The 16,314-nt window shown below is 48.5% G+C and overlaps 1 protein-coding gene across 4 annotated transcripts in view; it reads right to left on the bottom strand.

Annotated features, from left to right (window-relative positions):
- The window catches only part of LPCAT2 (lysophosphatidylcholine acyltransferase 2), a 390,784-nt gene that overhangs the window by 293,865 nt on the left and 80,605 nt on the right, over nucleotides 1–16,314 (bottom strand). For 3 of the 4 annotated variants that reach the window (XM_068260831.1, XM_068260828.1, XM_068260830.1), the window contains exon 3: nucleotides 2,447–3,122. The exons of the other annotated variant lie outside the window; for it this stretch is intronic. The gene's annotated coding sequence lies outside the window, so the exon portion shown is untranslated. The remainder of the gene's footprint in view (nucleotides 1–2,446; nucleotides 3,123–16,314) is intronic. 4 annotated transcript variants of the gene reach the window in all.

Here is a 16,314-nt window from a genome sequence, read left to right as displayed (position 1 = left end):
GTGGGCATAGCTAACTGTAATGTAACCCAAAGGCAGAGGGCTTGAGTTTATTGCCAAAAAAGTTGGGCAAAATGACCCAAAAGGTAATTAAACAAAGCTCCCCCCCCCCCACACACACACACACCAAAAAAAAGGCCCAACACAGTGCAGTGCAGTGACCCCCCCCCCCCCCCCCCTCCAAATAAAGGGTGAAAAAACTTGAGCACATAAGAATGCAGCATTCCCTTTATGGTGTGACTGAACAGGGGATTCGCATCATGGATGTGCAGACAATTAATTTGCTGAAACTGCGTGATACTATCGTGCCAATATGGACCAACATCTCTGAGGAATGCCATGAAGAATAAGGCAGTTAAAAATGGGGTCAAACTTCATACTAGTAAGACACAAAATATATAAATTTTCTTGTCTGTTTCTTTTGGTTCATATATTGGCATACCTTTTAGTGATAATGAGCCCCCAAAATGCCAAATGCTGAAACAAAAACCTTAAAGTATCAAATGCAGCCTCTAAGATCATCAAATAATAAATGTAGCAACTGTTACCTTTGACACATGAAATGCAGACAAAATTTACTTCCCACACATGAAATACAGCAAACATTGCCTTCAAACACATGCAGTGCAGCAAACGTTACCTCCAATTTTTGGAGATATGTTTGCTAATTTATGACAGATAGATAAGACCCTTTGTTTACTCAATCACAAATAGGAGTTGGGCTGGCATGGGGAGAGATTGTAAATTCAGAGTTCAAGAGTGTAATAATCTTACCTGTCAGCAACGAGTCCTGTGATGTCTCCCACGACGTCTCCGGCGGGACTTGTTTGCGTACGGGGACTTCCGCTCAGCCGTCCTCCTCTCGCTTTCCCAGCACCCCTGCGGCGGAGGTTCGACGTGCGCGCGTGCGCAGTATGACTGGACAAACGCGGGCAGCACAAAGCAGCCTTTACAGGCTGAGAAGGCGTGTCCATAGGTGTCAGCGGTGATGTCATCAGCTGACACCTTTTTGCAGGAGGTTCTATCTTTCCTGGGGGTGGGCTTAGGATCTACCTTGTGTGCATATAAGGCCGGAGCATTCACTTGCTCATCGGCCTTGATACTAATCAGTACACTAGTTCTTGGTCCTTATCCTAGTAAGATAGTAGTTTTGTGAGCTACATTTCATATATTGCGCATCAGCCCGATATATATGTACTCCAGTCAGTTTAGAACTGTGCAATATATATATATATATATTGTAATTATTGTATTTCTGTGTATGATCCGGAAAGTTCACCAGTCTGATTAAAGTCTCATCCCTTGGTACCTCAGTCATCTGATACCCGTTATAGACCTCAGCTAGCCTAACGACCTTGTCTCTGTCTCGTCCCTTCTGTACCTCAGCCATCTGATCCTATGTGTACGACCTCGCCCTGAATATTGACTTAGCACTTGTCTTGACCCTCTTGTACTGTAGCCATCTGACTTCCTGTGTAACGATATTGCCTGTTATTTGACCTAGCTCTGTTTAGTCCTACTGTACCGCACTATTCTGACTTCTTGTGTATGGCCTAGCTTCAACCTGACCTTGAGTTGTTGTATTCTGTGTGCACACCAAACACCCAGCGTCACAAGGAGTTAATGGATTCGGTATCTGTTTAGGCTGAAAAGAAAAGTGGAATTTAAACACTATCCACATCGTACCAACAAAGAAAATTGCTATCCTTGTTCAAATCCTTATGTATAGTTTTAAACCAATGTATACATTTAGTTTCTGTTATTAGTCTTTCTTTCTGCGACTTGAAACCACCCTTAAGAGCAGTATCCCAATGGTCATTTAAGCTGTGTCCATGGGAACAAACGTGTGTAGGGACTGGGAGATTAGATTTGGTATTCTTAAAGGAATACTTAAGGGAAAAAAAAAATGACACTTACTCACCCGGGGCATCCCTCAGCCCCCTGAAGCTGGATGGTGCCCTCGCAGCCCCGCTCCGATCATCCTGTCCCCGCCGGCGGCTACTTCCGGGTTCGGCGACAGCCGCCGACAGGCTGGGAACACGGCTGATTTTCCGCGTTCCCACTCGCTATATGCTGCTATAGCGTATATAGCTACGCTATAGCAGCATATAGCGAGTGGGAACGCGGAAAATCAGCCACGTTCCCAGCCTGTCGGCGGCTGTCGCCGAACCCGGAAGTAGCCGCCGGCGGGGACAGGACGATCGGAGCGGGGCTGCGAGGGCACCATCCAGCTTCAGGGGGCTGAGGGATGCCCCGGGTGAGTAAATGTCATTTTTTTTTTTTCCTTAAGTATTCCTGTAATAGTGTATCTATGTGCATTCATATGTTTACGCAGAGTTTTCCCAGTTTCTCCCACGTAAATTCCTTTGGAGCATTTTGCACACAGATATACCAGATTAGTGGAGCTACAGAAAAAATGTTCCTTGCATTTTGTGTTCCTGTTGTGTACCTGGTATTAATATCCTGTCTGTGGAGTAGATGTGTGTGCAGGCCTTACACCTTTTTTGTCAGTACTGAGATGTTTTGTTCTGTTGTGGCCAATTCAAAGGACTCCTGACAATCATCTGTTTTATATTTGGTGGTTGTCCATATGCCATGAGGGGAGGTTGAGGGAATATTTCCCTGAGTCTGTGATCCTTGTGTAGAATGGGTTACAGATCTTTTGCAATCCTTCTTAAGGTGTCCAGATTTGAGCTGTAAGTTTTGCCTAAATTCCAGGAGTTGAGTCCTAGGGATGATGTTAGCTTTCTGGATATGGGCCTCAGCCATTAGAGGAGTGTATCCTTGTTTGATGAAGTTCTTCTTCAGGTACTCCAGGTGTTAATCTCTATCCACTCTGTCCAAACAGATCCTGCTGCACCTCATAGCTTGGCTGTAAATTATATAGTTCTTTATGTGTTGGGGGTGGAAAACTGTCATACCTGAGGTATGTGGGATGGTCTGTCAGTTTGTGGTACATAGATGTCTGAAGCTTGTTCCCCAGGACGTATATGGTGGTATCCAGAAAATTAATTTCGGTTGAGAGTTGCTACGTTTCAGCCTGATTATGTGATCGAAGGCACTGAAGTCCCAGTGGAATTGGAGAAGATCTTCCTCATTTGCAGACCAGATGATTAAAATATCGTCTATAAAATAAAAGTAGGCCATGGGTTTTATTAGACATGTTTTCCTCCCTTCCTCTGCCTGATCCCAGTTTCGGGGATGTGGTGGTGTCCCAACCTTGCTGCTGCTCCATGTCCCTGTGCATGCATTTGCTCTTTGCTTTTGCCACCTGGGATTGTTGGGTAGACAGGGTGGAGGCAGAGACGGTGCTGCATGATGCTACAATCAGTGGGGCTTATAAGATGGCCATGCCATAGCTGTCATAAGCTCTAATTCACACACACTGTATGTAATGATGGCACTGTTTTATGGTTTGCAATAAATTTGGACACAGTTGTTTGCATGAGCGAGTAGTACATGAGTAATGAGTTGGTTAAATGTTGGATATATTATTGGCACGAGGGGTAAGGAATTTTGATGTAACAGACAAAAAAGCAAATAAATAAGGTTGTAAATTCTAGGGATAAGCACTACAGTTGGATGATCATACAACAATAATAAATATAATCTTATATTATTTGTTTTAAAAGTCACTGTGCAATCTGCGGGTGCAATCAATGTTGTATGGACAGTCTCTCAAAGAGGTGTATGCGCTCCAATAAAGGTGTCAGCTTCACCTAGATCACAGTCTGAGTATACTGGACAGCGCTCCACATCACAGGGTCACACTCTATTCAGAGTACATCAACAATACATCTCAGGTGGTATTACACTCACCCCGTCCAGTTGACCACTGCTAGACTGGTCATATATATCGCTTGTGTGATATATCCTGCACTGCCTGTGCTCCTGCTTGCTTGCTTCCTTCTGGTCGGGGTCTCGCTGGCTCACAGTATTCAATGTATCTTATGAAATGATAAAACTCACATAGTACAGCCCCGTATATAAAAAGTAACCTTTTATTATAAAAATGCACGCACAGCTGAGTTGGGGTAAACAGCGCTCAGAGTTTGTGAAGGGCTCTCCCCCGTGCCTCCCGGTCAGGCTCGTTGAAAAGACCACGCCACTGCCGCTAGTTTCCCCTCGGTTCCTGTGAAGGTTCCAGCACTTCCTGACACTCGAATCTCCACCCGGTGCGTTTCGTCACTCCGCGTGACTAATCAGGGGCGTGGCTAGCCCATCGGACATCAGGTTTATATCCCAGTAAGTCACGCCTATCCCCCTTCCGTTTGCGCATGGCCTTTGCCGCATTAGTACGCGTCATGATCCAGAAATTTGTACGCGTGCGTTCCACCCTGAACAGCGCATGACCGTTGCCGCAACAGTGCGCATCTGCTGGAAATTTGTACGTGTGCGTTCCAACCTAAGCAGCAAGTAATACTACTTCTTCCTGTGCTTACTCCCGAGTGTGCGCATAACATACGTTCCATGTCGGGTGCGCTTGTGGTGTCTTAAATTAACGGGCAAGAGGGAGGAAACCCTTTTACAATTTTAAAATATTAAAAGAACATTGTTAAAAAACATAATCCGCATGTTAAAAACATTATTTGATATTCAATACACAGTTTGCTAATATTGACTTATGCCATTTCTAATAGCGTAGTTGTATGCCATTTAGCACCCATCTTGTGGTTGTTTTTCAAATTGCCACCATTGATTAGATATAGCAAATTGCATTCACCTCAATTTTCCATACATAAATGTACACTCTTATGAATTAACCTTCCTGGCAGTAAGTCCGATCTGAGCTCGGGCTATGCCGCCAGAAGGCACCGCTGGGCCGACTTGCATAAATTTGTTTTTGCTACACGCAGCTAGCACTTTGCTAGCTGCGTGTGCAATCCGATCGCCACCGCTACCTGCCGATCCGCCACTATCCGTCATGCCGCAGCGGCCCCCCCCTGACCCCGTGCGCTGCCTGGCCAATCAGTGCCAGGCAGCGCTGTGGGGTGGATCGGTAGACGTCGGTGACGTCATCCCGCCCATCGCCATGGCGACGGGGGAAGCCCTCCAGGAGATCCCGTTCTTTGATGTTTGATGCTATCGTGTAGCGAGACCTCGTCTCGCTACATGAAAAAAAAAAAAAAAAAATGGTTCTTTTTACCATAAAAAAAATGGCTTTGCTGCCCCCTGGCGGAATTTGATAAACCGCCAGGAGGGTTAAAGGACCATATGGTAATGTTACAAAAATACAAAAACAAGAGATAATAAAAGACTAAAGCTTATAAAAAACTAGAAGAGTTACCCGAAAAGATAATAAGATGTATATAAAATGTTATGGACCAGACTGAACGAAATTTGGAGGTTTGTAATCATCTTCTTCAACCTTTGGTTGTAGAGTCCCCATTACATATATCCACTGCGTCTCCTTCTTTGATATTTCTCTGACTCTATTTGATCCCCTCCATGAATATTTCATCTTTTCAATCCCACAAAAGCTTAGTGTCGCTGGTTTGGATTGATGGTAAATCCTAAAATGCTCTGACACACTGTGTCCCTTAAGGCTTCTTCTTATATTTCCTATATGTTCTCCCACTCTGGTTTTAGAGGTCTAGTTGTTCTGCCAATATATTGTAAGGTGCATTGACAGCATAGCAGGTATACTACCCCCTTTGTGTTACATGTGATATTTTGTCTGATTTTGAAGTTACTTCCTTTGGCTGTTGATATGACTTCTCTACATCTCACCGGGGTGGCTTCGCTACATCCCACACATACTCTGCAAGGATAGAATCCGTTCTGCTGCCTTTGTGGTATCACCTCTCTGGGCGGGTTCACACAGCTTGGTGCCAGTATGTTTTTCAGATTTCTTGCTCTTCTATACACAAATTTCGGTTGCTCAGGTAAGGCCCTCTTTAGGGCTGTATCTTCTCTCAGTATAGGCCAATGTTTTTTAAAAATCTGTTTAACCTGTCTGAACTGTACAGAGAAGTCACGAATGAACGGAATACTTTCTTTGCCTTGTCCTCTTGCCATTACCCTTTCCCCGAGAAGGTCCTCTCTGTTAATTCTTCACACCTCCATGATTTCTCTTTGTATATCAGTTTCCCTATAACCTTTTTCTATAAGTCGTTCCAGTAGAGTTTGTGATTGCCTTATGTAATCCTCCATTTCACTACAGTTTCTACGCATCCTCACTAGTTGTCCCCTTGGGACCGCCTTTAGCCACCTAGGATGATGGCGGTTTCTTATGGACAAATAGCCATTGCGGTCTGTCGGTTTGAAGTATGTTTTCATACTCAGCCTATTATCTTTCTTCTCGATATGCAAATCCAAAAAATGAATGGACTTCTTACTGGCCTCCATAGTAAGTTCTATAGTAAGATTGTTTTGATTAGAGTAAGTTTTTCAAAAAATGGTGGGCAGGTCCTCCTCCCTTCGTCTCCATAACATGAATAAGTCATCTATAAATCTTCGCCACTGGAAGATTCTGTTATCTTCCCCACGTCCCATTATATCCTGTTCCCATTTCCCCATAAAAAGATTGGCGAAAGATGGTGCGAACCCCGCCCCCATTGCGCATCCTTTAATTTGGAGGTAGAATGTTCCATCATGCCAGAAATAATTCCTGGTTAATGCAAATTCCAGTAGGTCCAAAATAAATTCTCTTTGTTTGGGCTTCATTGTGGTGTCTTTCTCCAAGAAATGTTTTACTGCATCCATACCTGCTTGGTGCGGTATATTTGTATCGTGTGACGTAACATCTGCCGTCACTAGCAGGTCTCCTTCTTCCACCATTAGGTCCTCCAGGATTTGCAGCATATGCTTGGTGTCTTTTACTACTTGCGGCAGGCCCATCACCAGCGGTTGCATAAAGTGGTCAAGGTACTGTCCCAATCTATGCGTGACTGAGCCTATTCCGCTAATGATGGGCCTGCCAGGCGGCCTTTCTGCATTTTTATGCACTTTTGAAACTTGACAAATTATTGGAGTTCTTGGTGCTGTTGGTATTAGAAACTCAAATTCTTTGTCATTCAGTATTCCCTCTGTTAAGCCTCTTCTCAGTAATGTCCTCAGTTCTTCCATGAATGTTTTACAGGGATTCCCTCTAAGTTTTTTGTATGTAGCTGGGTCATTGACTAACCTATCAAGCTCTTTCCCGTACTGTTCTTGACTTAGAACCCCCCCCCCCCCCTTTTATCTGCTGGTCTAACGACTAGCTTCTTTTCATCCAGCATTTCCTTAGCCAAAGCAGTAACTCCCCTGACCTTCTTTGGTTGTATTTGTTCAATGTCTCTTTCTACCATCCTTTTAAATAACTCAACACAGTTTTTATTGGAATTATCTTGTGGATTGAATAATGATCTGTTTCTCATTCCAGTTTGTGAGTATTCCGTGGTAGGGTTAGCTCTATTGCTAGGTCCTTCCTTATTCAGGAAATATTTCTTGATATTCAATACTCTGGCGTATTTCTGTAAGTCTACATACATGTTGAATTTATTCAGAGGTTGTTTGGGTGAATGTTTCAATCCTTGGTCCAACAGGTTAATTTCTCCCTGGTTGAGTGGTGTTCCTCTCCCCCCTCGTATCCCCCTTCTGGTCTTCTTTTGCTCCTTCCTGGTGAGGGTTGATATGGTGGTTCGTATTCGGGTCTCATATAGGAGTTCCAGGGGGGTTTGTAGTGCCCTGGGCTCGGCCCTAAAAAAGGTTGGTAACTTTGTTCCTGCCTGAGCGGGTCATACCGATTTTGTATAGGCACACTAACATTTCTATTACTAAATTCACTCCTCCTATTCTGTGGATTTGCTACATGATTTTCACGTCTCACTTCCTGTTGTTCTCTGTGGGTATCTGTTTTGTTTTGGTCCCCTGAACCCCTGTCCCTCTTGATTTCCCCCCACAGGATTATTATTAAGATTTTGGGGCCTTTTAGGTATTGCTCCTCCTCCATTTTCTTCTGTCACAATTCTCCTCACAGGGGGATTCTGTGCTTGCATCTGCTTGTTCTTATTCTGCCATTTGTAGGCCCTTTTAAGTTTATATGCATTCCAGTCTAAGGTGAACTTTTTCTTCTTTTTCATAATTATTTCCCTCTCTTGTTTAATTAGTATTTCACAGGTTCTTTCTGACAAGGTTTTATACAATGGTTCCTCCTTGTGCGGTTCTAGGCTTTTCTTGATCTCATTAACTTCTTTCCCTAATCGTTCCAGACGTTTGGATTTCCTTTTAATTAGCAATTCCATGAATCCCATTCCGCATCCCTCAAAGAACTTCTCCCACTCCTTGTAATTTTCCTCATCCTCTTTGTCACAGACCGCTAGGCCGGTCTGCGGGTGGGTCAGTCGATCAGCGTCAGAAATCCTCTCACACGGTCATTTGTTCATCACGAAGGGTAACCCGCGTTCGCAATTTGATGAACTGACTCGTGAAGGGAGCGTTCTGATACCAACCGATTCACCACACACATACAATTCAAAGATCTGCCACCAAGCGAGTTACACAGCCCGCTACTGTAATTTTACTAGGACTTGGAGACTGCTCTATTAACCCTTAGCAGTATGCAGGAACCTGGGTCAGACCGTTATATCTGGGCCGGGTTCTCGCATACGGGTTATAAGTGTAGACTTCTATTAAACACAGGGTAGCGATTTCAGGAGAAGAGGTACGATTGTGTATGTTCAGCAACAGGTCATAACCGCTAAACGATTTTTAAACGTTTAATAACAAAAATGCATTACATATCGTTATATACACCTATTAACACATAAACACAGTTCTTAAAAATAAAAGGAATAAAATCAGAAAGTTCTTACTTAGTTAGCTGAGCAGTCCATTTGAAACATGAAGAAAAATAGTCCAGTTTAAAGGTAGGCATTCAGGTTAAAAGTCCTTTGTACACAACATGCGCCCCGTTCTCCTTGAGCACATGTCTGGACATGCCTGGTCGATGGAAATTGAAGAACTGGGCAGGTTTGGTCCCGCCCCCCTTTTATAGGACCTGAGTTTGGGGCTGTCACTACCTGGAAAGTAGGTGTGTTTAAGCCAGGGTTATCTCCTGGAAGCCAGGTTGCCACCCTCAGACTTAGAGCAAGAAATGTACCAATTTATTAATAATTTTGAGTGACTCGGCCCAAGATTAGTGTATCGCAAATCCGAGACTATATTCAAAAACGGCTCGCGACCCTCTATTAAACGAGGCTATGCATGCCTAGTCTGTCGCATTCGCTATACGCAGGCCAGATAAAGTGGTTTCTATATGGATTCCTGATAGCTAGAAACGTGCACTTTAGGTGAACGATAGAACTGTTTCCTAGGTATCAGAAAATGTAATTTTGGTCTTGCTGTGCCAAACCTATTTTGAATTATTAATAAAGTAAATGTTCCCATTGTGTGAAGCTATGAGCTTGGAGGGAAATTTGAATCTCAACCAGTTTGAGCTGGTTTGGTGGAGATGAGCTGAGTGACCAAATGGCTGCTCCCCAGGGAAGCGAGCCACTTGTGAAATTCTTTCCTGACACAGGATGTGGGGGGAAGGTTATTGTACTCAGTAAGAGAGAGGGAAATTGACATCTATTGTGCATTTACCCAGGACTGACAGGAACTGTGCACGACCATGCGAAAGTCGATGGCGCTAGCGCACGACTTTTCCGTAATGTTCGTCACACTCTTCACCGTCATCAGGGGTGACATCCCATCTCAATTTTTCCTGTACCACTCGTATGTAGACTTACAGAAATATACGCCAGAGTATTGAATATCAATAAATATTTCCTGGGGGGCGTGGCCAAGATGGCGCCGTGAGAGTACGCATCCCTGAGAGCTCCACCGTCCATCCTCACTTACACGCCATCCTGATGCTCACTGCGGGCGTTTCTTGCTCTGGGCAGCACTCATTCCTCCTCCCGCACCGCCGCTGATGCCCCTGAGCGAACTCCGGACTCCCTGGTGCCCGGACCCGCCTAAGGCCTACCTACACGCAGGGCCTGCCCTAGACTTTTTGCCGCCTGAGGCAAATTTATAAAAAAAATTGCCGCCGCCACCGCCCCCCGTGGGGGGCCGCCAAGCCGGAGGGGTAGCGGGCAGGACGGGGTATTGGGCCTAGCGGTGGGGAGAGGGGACGGACCCCCCCCCCCTCCCTCGCCTGGGTCCCCCGTTCTGCGCTCCCCTCCAGCTTTAATAGGAAGCTGCCAACGCCCAATAATAAGAGGCACGGGCGGGGAGGACTCACCTTATCCGCGTTCCAGTGTGCGCTCCACTGACGTCACTTCCTGCATCGCCGCCCACTTTATTGTAAATGGACGGTGATGCAGGAAGTGACGCCAGTGGAGCGCACGCTGGAACGCGGATAAGGTGAGTCCTCCCTGCCCGTGCTTCTTACGATTGGGCATCGGCTGCTTCCTATTACAGCTGGAGGGGAGCGCAGATCGGGGGACCCAGGCGAGGGAGGGGGGGTCCACCCCCCCTCCCCACCGCTAGGCCCAATACCCCCGTCCTGCCGGCTACCCCTCCGGCTCGACGGCCGCCCCCCCCCCCGCACCCACGGACGGGCGGGTGCCGCCCCTGGAAGTTTGCCGCCATAGGCAAACGTTTCACCCCGCCTCATGAGCGGGCCGGCCCTGCCTACACGGAGGGATCCTCTGTCCTGTGGTGCATCCCGCCTGCCATCTTGTAAGCGGAGAGGCTGCACGCTGGCCTTCACAGCTGCAGCCGGACATCTTCCAACCGCAGGGACGCCCCTGGCATCCTGGAGGACTGGTGCTCTCCCCCACTTGGTGAGATAGACTGTGGCCGCCGTTCGCCACCACCAGGTCAGTGTGACAGCAGCCCCCCACAGCCACAGAGGCCTTCCCACAGATTTGCCCCATACGATATCACTGACATGGCAGCCAGGGGAAAACATAAGGAAAGGAAGGACAGGTCACCATCTCCTGAGAGACCCCCCTCCATACCTGGCCCTTCCAAAACTAACAAGCAAAAGGGGGATAAAGCAGACAAGATGCAAGCTCCTAATGCTGCTCAGAGTGAGGGAGAGATATCCCAATTGGGCATTGCTGATGTTATGGATGCCATTAAACTGTTCCAGTCGTCACTTACGGCTAAAATGGACAATATAGACGCACGTTTTGATATAATAACTGATGAGTTATCTAAGGCAAGGGGAAGGGTTAAAGACAGGGGCGTCGCTAGCCCTATTTTAGGGGTGCCCGTGCCCCCAACATGTCCTGGGGTGCCCCCAATCTATTTCTAGGGGTGCCCTGGCAGCCCTGCTGTCCCCCCCTGGCTGCCTGCTGCCAGACAGCCAGCAGCGTCAGACCTCGATCAGCGGGCGACCACTAGTGCGGGCATTAGGGCCTAGCAGACACCGCACTGATATGTGGAAGTGACATCACTTCCGTATATACAGCGTAGTACGCCCGGCACCCGCTCTAACTGGTTGAGCCGCCCGCTGATCGAGGTCTGATGCTGCTGCTGGCTGTCAGGTGAGGGGTGCGCCTTTCACTCACTACCTAACTGGGGGTCCCTGTCACTACCTAACCTGGGGGGCGCCTGTCACTCACTACCTAACTGGGGGTCCCTGTCACTCACTACCTAACCTGGGGGTCCCAGTCAATCACTACCTAACGGGGGGGGGGGTGCCTGTCACTCATTACCTAACCTGGGGGGCGCCTGTCACTCACTACCTAACCTGGGGATCCCTGTCACTCACTACCTAACCTGGGGGTCCCTGTCACTCACTACCTAACCTGGGGGGTGCCTGTCACTCACTACCTAACCTGGGGGTCCCTGTCACTCACTACCTAACCTGGGGGGCACCTGTCACTCACTACCTAACCTGGGGGGCGCCTGTCACTCACTACCTAACCTGGGGATCCCTGTCACTCACTACCTAACCTGGGGGTCCCTGTCACTCACTACCTAACCTGGGGGGCGCCTGTCACTCCCTACCTAACCTGGGGGGCACCTGTCACTCACTACCTAACTTGGGGGTTCTTGTCACTCACTACCTAACCTGGGGGTCCCTGTCCCTCACTACCTAACCTGGGGGGCGCCTGTCACTCACTACCTAACCTGGGGTTCTTGTCACTCACTACCTAACCTGGGGGTCCCTATCACTTACTACCTAACCTGGGGGTCCCTGTCACTCACTACCTAACCTGGGGGTCCCTGTCACTCACTACCTAACCTGGGGGTCCCTGTCACTCACTACCTAACCTGGGGGGCGCCTGTCACTCACTACCTAACCTGGGGTCCCTGTCACTCACTACTTAACCTAGGGGTCTCTGTCAATCACTACCTGGCTTGGGTCCCTGTCACTCACTACCTAACCTGGGGGTGCCTGTCACTCACTACCTAACCTGGGGGTCCCTGTTACTCACTGCCTAACCTGGGGGTCACTGTCACTCGCTACCTAACATGGGGGGCGCCTGTCACTCACTACCTAACTTGGCGGTCCCTGTCACTCACTACCTAACCTTTGGGGCGCCTGTCACTCACTACCTAACCTGGGGGTCCCTGTCACTCACTACCTAACCTGGGGGTCTCTGTCACTCACTACCTAAACTGGGGGGCACCTGTCACTACCTAAACTGGGGGGGGTCCTGTCTCTACCTAAACTGGGGGCTCCTGTCACTACATACACTGGGGGGTCCGTGTCACTACCTGAACTGGGGGGCACCTGTCACTACATACACTGTGGGACTCCTGTCACTAAATTAGCTGCGGGGCTCCTGTCACTACCTGAACTGGAGGACTCCTGTCACTCCCTAAACTGGGGGACTCCTGGCGCTACCTTAACTAGGGGGCACCTGTCACTACCTAAACTATCCAGGCCAGCCAGCCCAGCATCACCATCAGCCAACCAGCCCAGAATCCCTGTCAAAAAGGCCACAGCATCACCACCAGTCAGGCCAGCATTTACTTCAACTAGCCAAGCACAGCCCAGCATTACCGCCAGCCAGGTCACAGCATCACCGCCAGGCCTTTCAGCCCACACATCATCCCCAATCCAGCCAAACACAGTATTGCCAGGCACAGCAGCCAGAGGCGGAGAATTCAGAAGGTAGGTGAAAGGTGTCTACCATATTAAGGGGGCATTCTGCCTATTTATGTGAAATGCTGTCTATTTATGTGCCTCATGACTGCTGAATTTGTCTTGTTGGGGGCCTCATGATTGCTGAATTTGTCTTGTTGGGGGCCTCATGATTTGTTGGGGGCCTCATGATTGCTGAATTTGTCTTGTTGGGGGCCTCACGATTGCTGAATTTGTCATGTTGGGGGCCTCATGATTGCTGAATTTGTCTTGTTGGGGGCCTCATGATTGCTGAATTTGTCTTGATAGGGGCCTCATGACTGCTGAATTTGTCTTGTTGGGGGTCACATGATTGCTAACTGCGAGACTATGGGAAAAGCTGAATCATCATCATATGAGACAATATCATTAAACCTACTTTTTTAGCTTTTTAAAAACGGAAAATAAAACTGGGAGGTTCTAAAAAAAATAAATACATTTTTTCAGGAGTAGGATGGATGAAATTGTTTTTCCATAACGTTCATGTATGAGTTAAAACGTTTGTACAGTATTTAGTTTAAATTGCTTTTGCCACTTTGCGATAGATAAGTGACTTTGGGTTGCAGTTTGGGCACTCGGCAGGGCCGGATTTGTACCTTTTACCGCCCAAGGCCTACTGTCACCAGCACCCCCCTCCACCCCTCTCCCTCCCCCACCCCCCCACACACACACCCACACACTTTACGCAAAGCAAAAAGTCTTCACCTGGCACAAAATACAAAAAATACTTAACAGATCCTCTCGGTGCCCACTGTTCCTGCCCTGGGACCCTCTGAACATATTCAGACCCCTCACTGCTGCCTGGGACCCTCATCTACGCTGTTGCTGCAACACTCCCATCTGTGTGCAATCATACTGGATCTGCACAAGCATGGTCCACACATGCCCAGTAGCTCAAAGCCTTTAGTGCATGTCTGTTTCCTCTGTGCTCAAGTGACTTTGTGCTAATGGGAATGTGAGTGCCATACTTATGCATGCCCAGTACAGTTGCACTTGTACATGGGAGTGCAGCCAGGAAAAAATGAGGGTCCTGTGTAGCAAATTGGGGCTGAATATGTTCATGACCCCCAGTATAGGTAGCCAAATTCTGTCCACCCCCTTAGTATAGGTAAACAGATGTCCCCACCCCTTTTTTAGTATAGGTGGTCACATGCTGAACCCCCCCCCCCCTCGCCCTCCATTACTATAGGCAGACAGATGCTATGTGTCTCCCCCCCCCCCTGCCCTTTAGTAAAGGTAGTCCGATGCTGTCCCCCTTTGCCCCCCACTGTAGGTATCCAGATGTGGTCCCCCCTTTTGTATAGGTAGTCAGTCAGAACCTGCCCCTCCCCTTTTACAGTAATATAGGTAGCCAGAGGCTTCCCCCCTCAGAATAGGTAGCCAGATGCCATGCCCCCCCCCCCCCTTTAGTATAGGTAGTCAGATTCTGTCCCCTCTTGTCCCGCAGTATAGGTAGCCAGTAGCCATGCCCCCCCCCCCCCTTTAGCATAGGTAGTCCGATTCTATCACCCCTTGACCCCCCCCCCCCCCCAGTATAGTTAGATGCTGCAACTCTCCCCGCGAGATTGGTCGCCAGATGCTATACCCTGTAAACTCTCCCCCCGCCCCAGCAGGAGCCTATGCAGATGTCTTCCCCCCCAAACCCCTAGAGAGAGCGGGAGCAGCAGAGTAAGCAGAGTAACGTACCTCTCCAGATTTCCAATACTGCCACCGAAGTTTCCTCTGTCAGCTGCCGCCGTGCATCTCTCCCTCTCCTTCTGGTGTCTCTCACATGTGACTCGCTGGCAATACCGGTGAGACACATGACAGGAATCGCCAGCAGGAGAGGGAGAGATGCACAGCGGCGACTGACAGAGGAAACTTCGGTGGCAGTGCTGGAAGTCTGGAGAGGTACGTTACACTGCTGCTCCCTCTCTCTCTCGGGGTTTGGGGGAGGGAACAGACATCCGCACAGGCTCCTGTTGGGGCGGGGGAGAGTTGGCACTTGGCAGGGAATAGGATCTAGCGGCCAACCTCGCAGGAACGGGGGGAGGTGCGGGCTGAGGCTGAGCTGAGTGACTCTGCTGCCCAAGCCTCAGGAAGCCGTTCCACACTGCCTGGAAGAGCGGCGCACTCCAAGCCGGCTGCTGACTTGCGGAGCGGTTCTTCTTACTGCTGGTGACAACAAGTGCAGTCAGCCTGTCACCACCTGCCACCCTTTGGATTCTCGTGGATCCTGGCGCCCTAGGCACGGGCTTTGGGTGCCTTTCCCCAAATCCGGCCCTGGCACTCGGCCTCCAAAAGGCTCGCAACCACTGTCCTAATCTAATGTCCCACCATTGCTAAGTTCATGTAAATTTGTCTCCACCCGTGACCACACCCACATTCTGGTCCATGGTCACACCCATTTTTTGGCTGCACAACGTAACCCTAATGTTTTTCGCCGCGCTAGCTGCTGTGTGCTGATCTCTGCTGCCTACAGTTTGTACAGTATAAGCTGTTCTCTAGTACCTGCACTGTGTGCTGATCTACCTCCAGTGCAGGGGCGTAGCAATAGGGGTTGCAGAGGTAGCGACCGCATCGGGGCCCTTGGGCCAGAGGGGCCCCGAAGGGCCCTCCCTCAACTACAGTATTAGCTCTCTATTGGTCCTGTGCTCATAATATTAACTTCAATAGATACTTTGAATAGTGGTAATCCTTAACAAACTGTTCCCCATCCTTTTCTTGCACCTCTGACACTGTAGTTGCCCTTGGCAGGTTTTGGTGCGCCGTATCAATTGTTACGTGTAGAGTGCTTGGGGGGGCCCCATTGTAAAACTTGCATCGGGGCCCACCGCTCCTTAGCTACGCCACTGCTCCAGTGTGTACTGTGCCTTTACTGATTGTAAATCAGCTGTATTGTATGCTGATCCCTGCTACTTTCAGTATGTACAGTATTAGCTGTAAAGCCTGGTGCACACATACAATTTTGATTAGCCAATTTTAGCTCTGTTCATCAAATTCATTGTCTGTTGGCCCACTTACTGCATGGGGGTGGTAAAATTGGTCAGTGATTGACCAATCAAAATTGAATGTGCGTATACATCTTTGATCTATGCCTATGCTGATTGTAAATTATCTAAATAAAGGACAGGGGGCTCCATCCAATATTTCGATGGGCAGGCCCGTTATCTGTAGCTTGCACCGCTGCTAAGTTCACGTACATTTGGCCCCACCCATGGCCACGCCCACTCACTGCATGGCCATGCCAATTTTTGCCGCATATACCTAGTACCCACAGGTGCCCC

This window comes from Hyperolius riggenbachi, chromosome 11 (assembly GCF_040937935.1).
Source record: "Hyperolius riggenbachi isolate aHypRig1 chromosome 11, aHypRig1.pri, whole genome shotgun sequence".
In the NCBI taxonomy this organism is placed as follows: domain Eukaryota; kingdom Metazoa; phylum Chordata; class Amphibia; order Anura; family Hyperoliidae; genus Hyperolius; species Hyperolius riggenbachi.
This window is presented reverse-complemented; position numbering and strand designations above follow the sequence as displayed.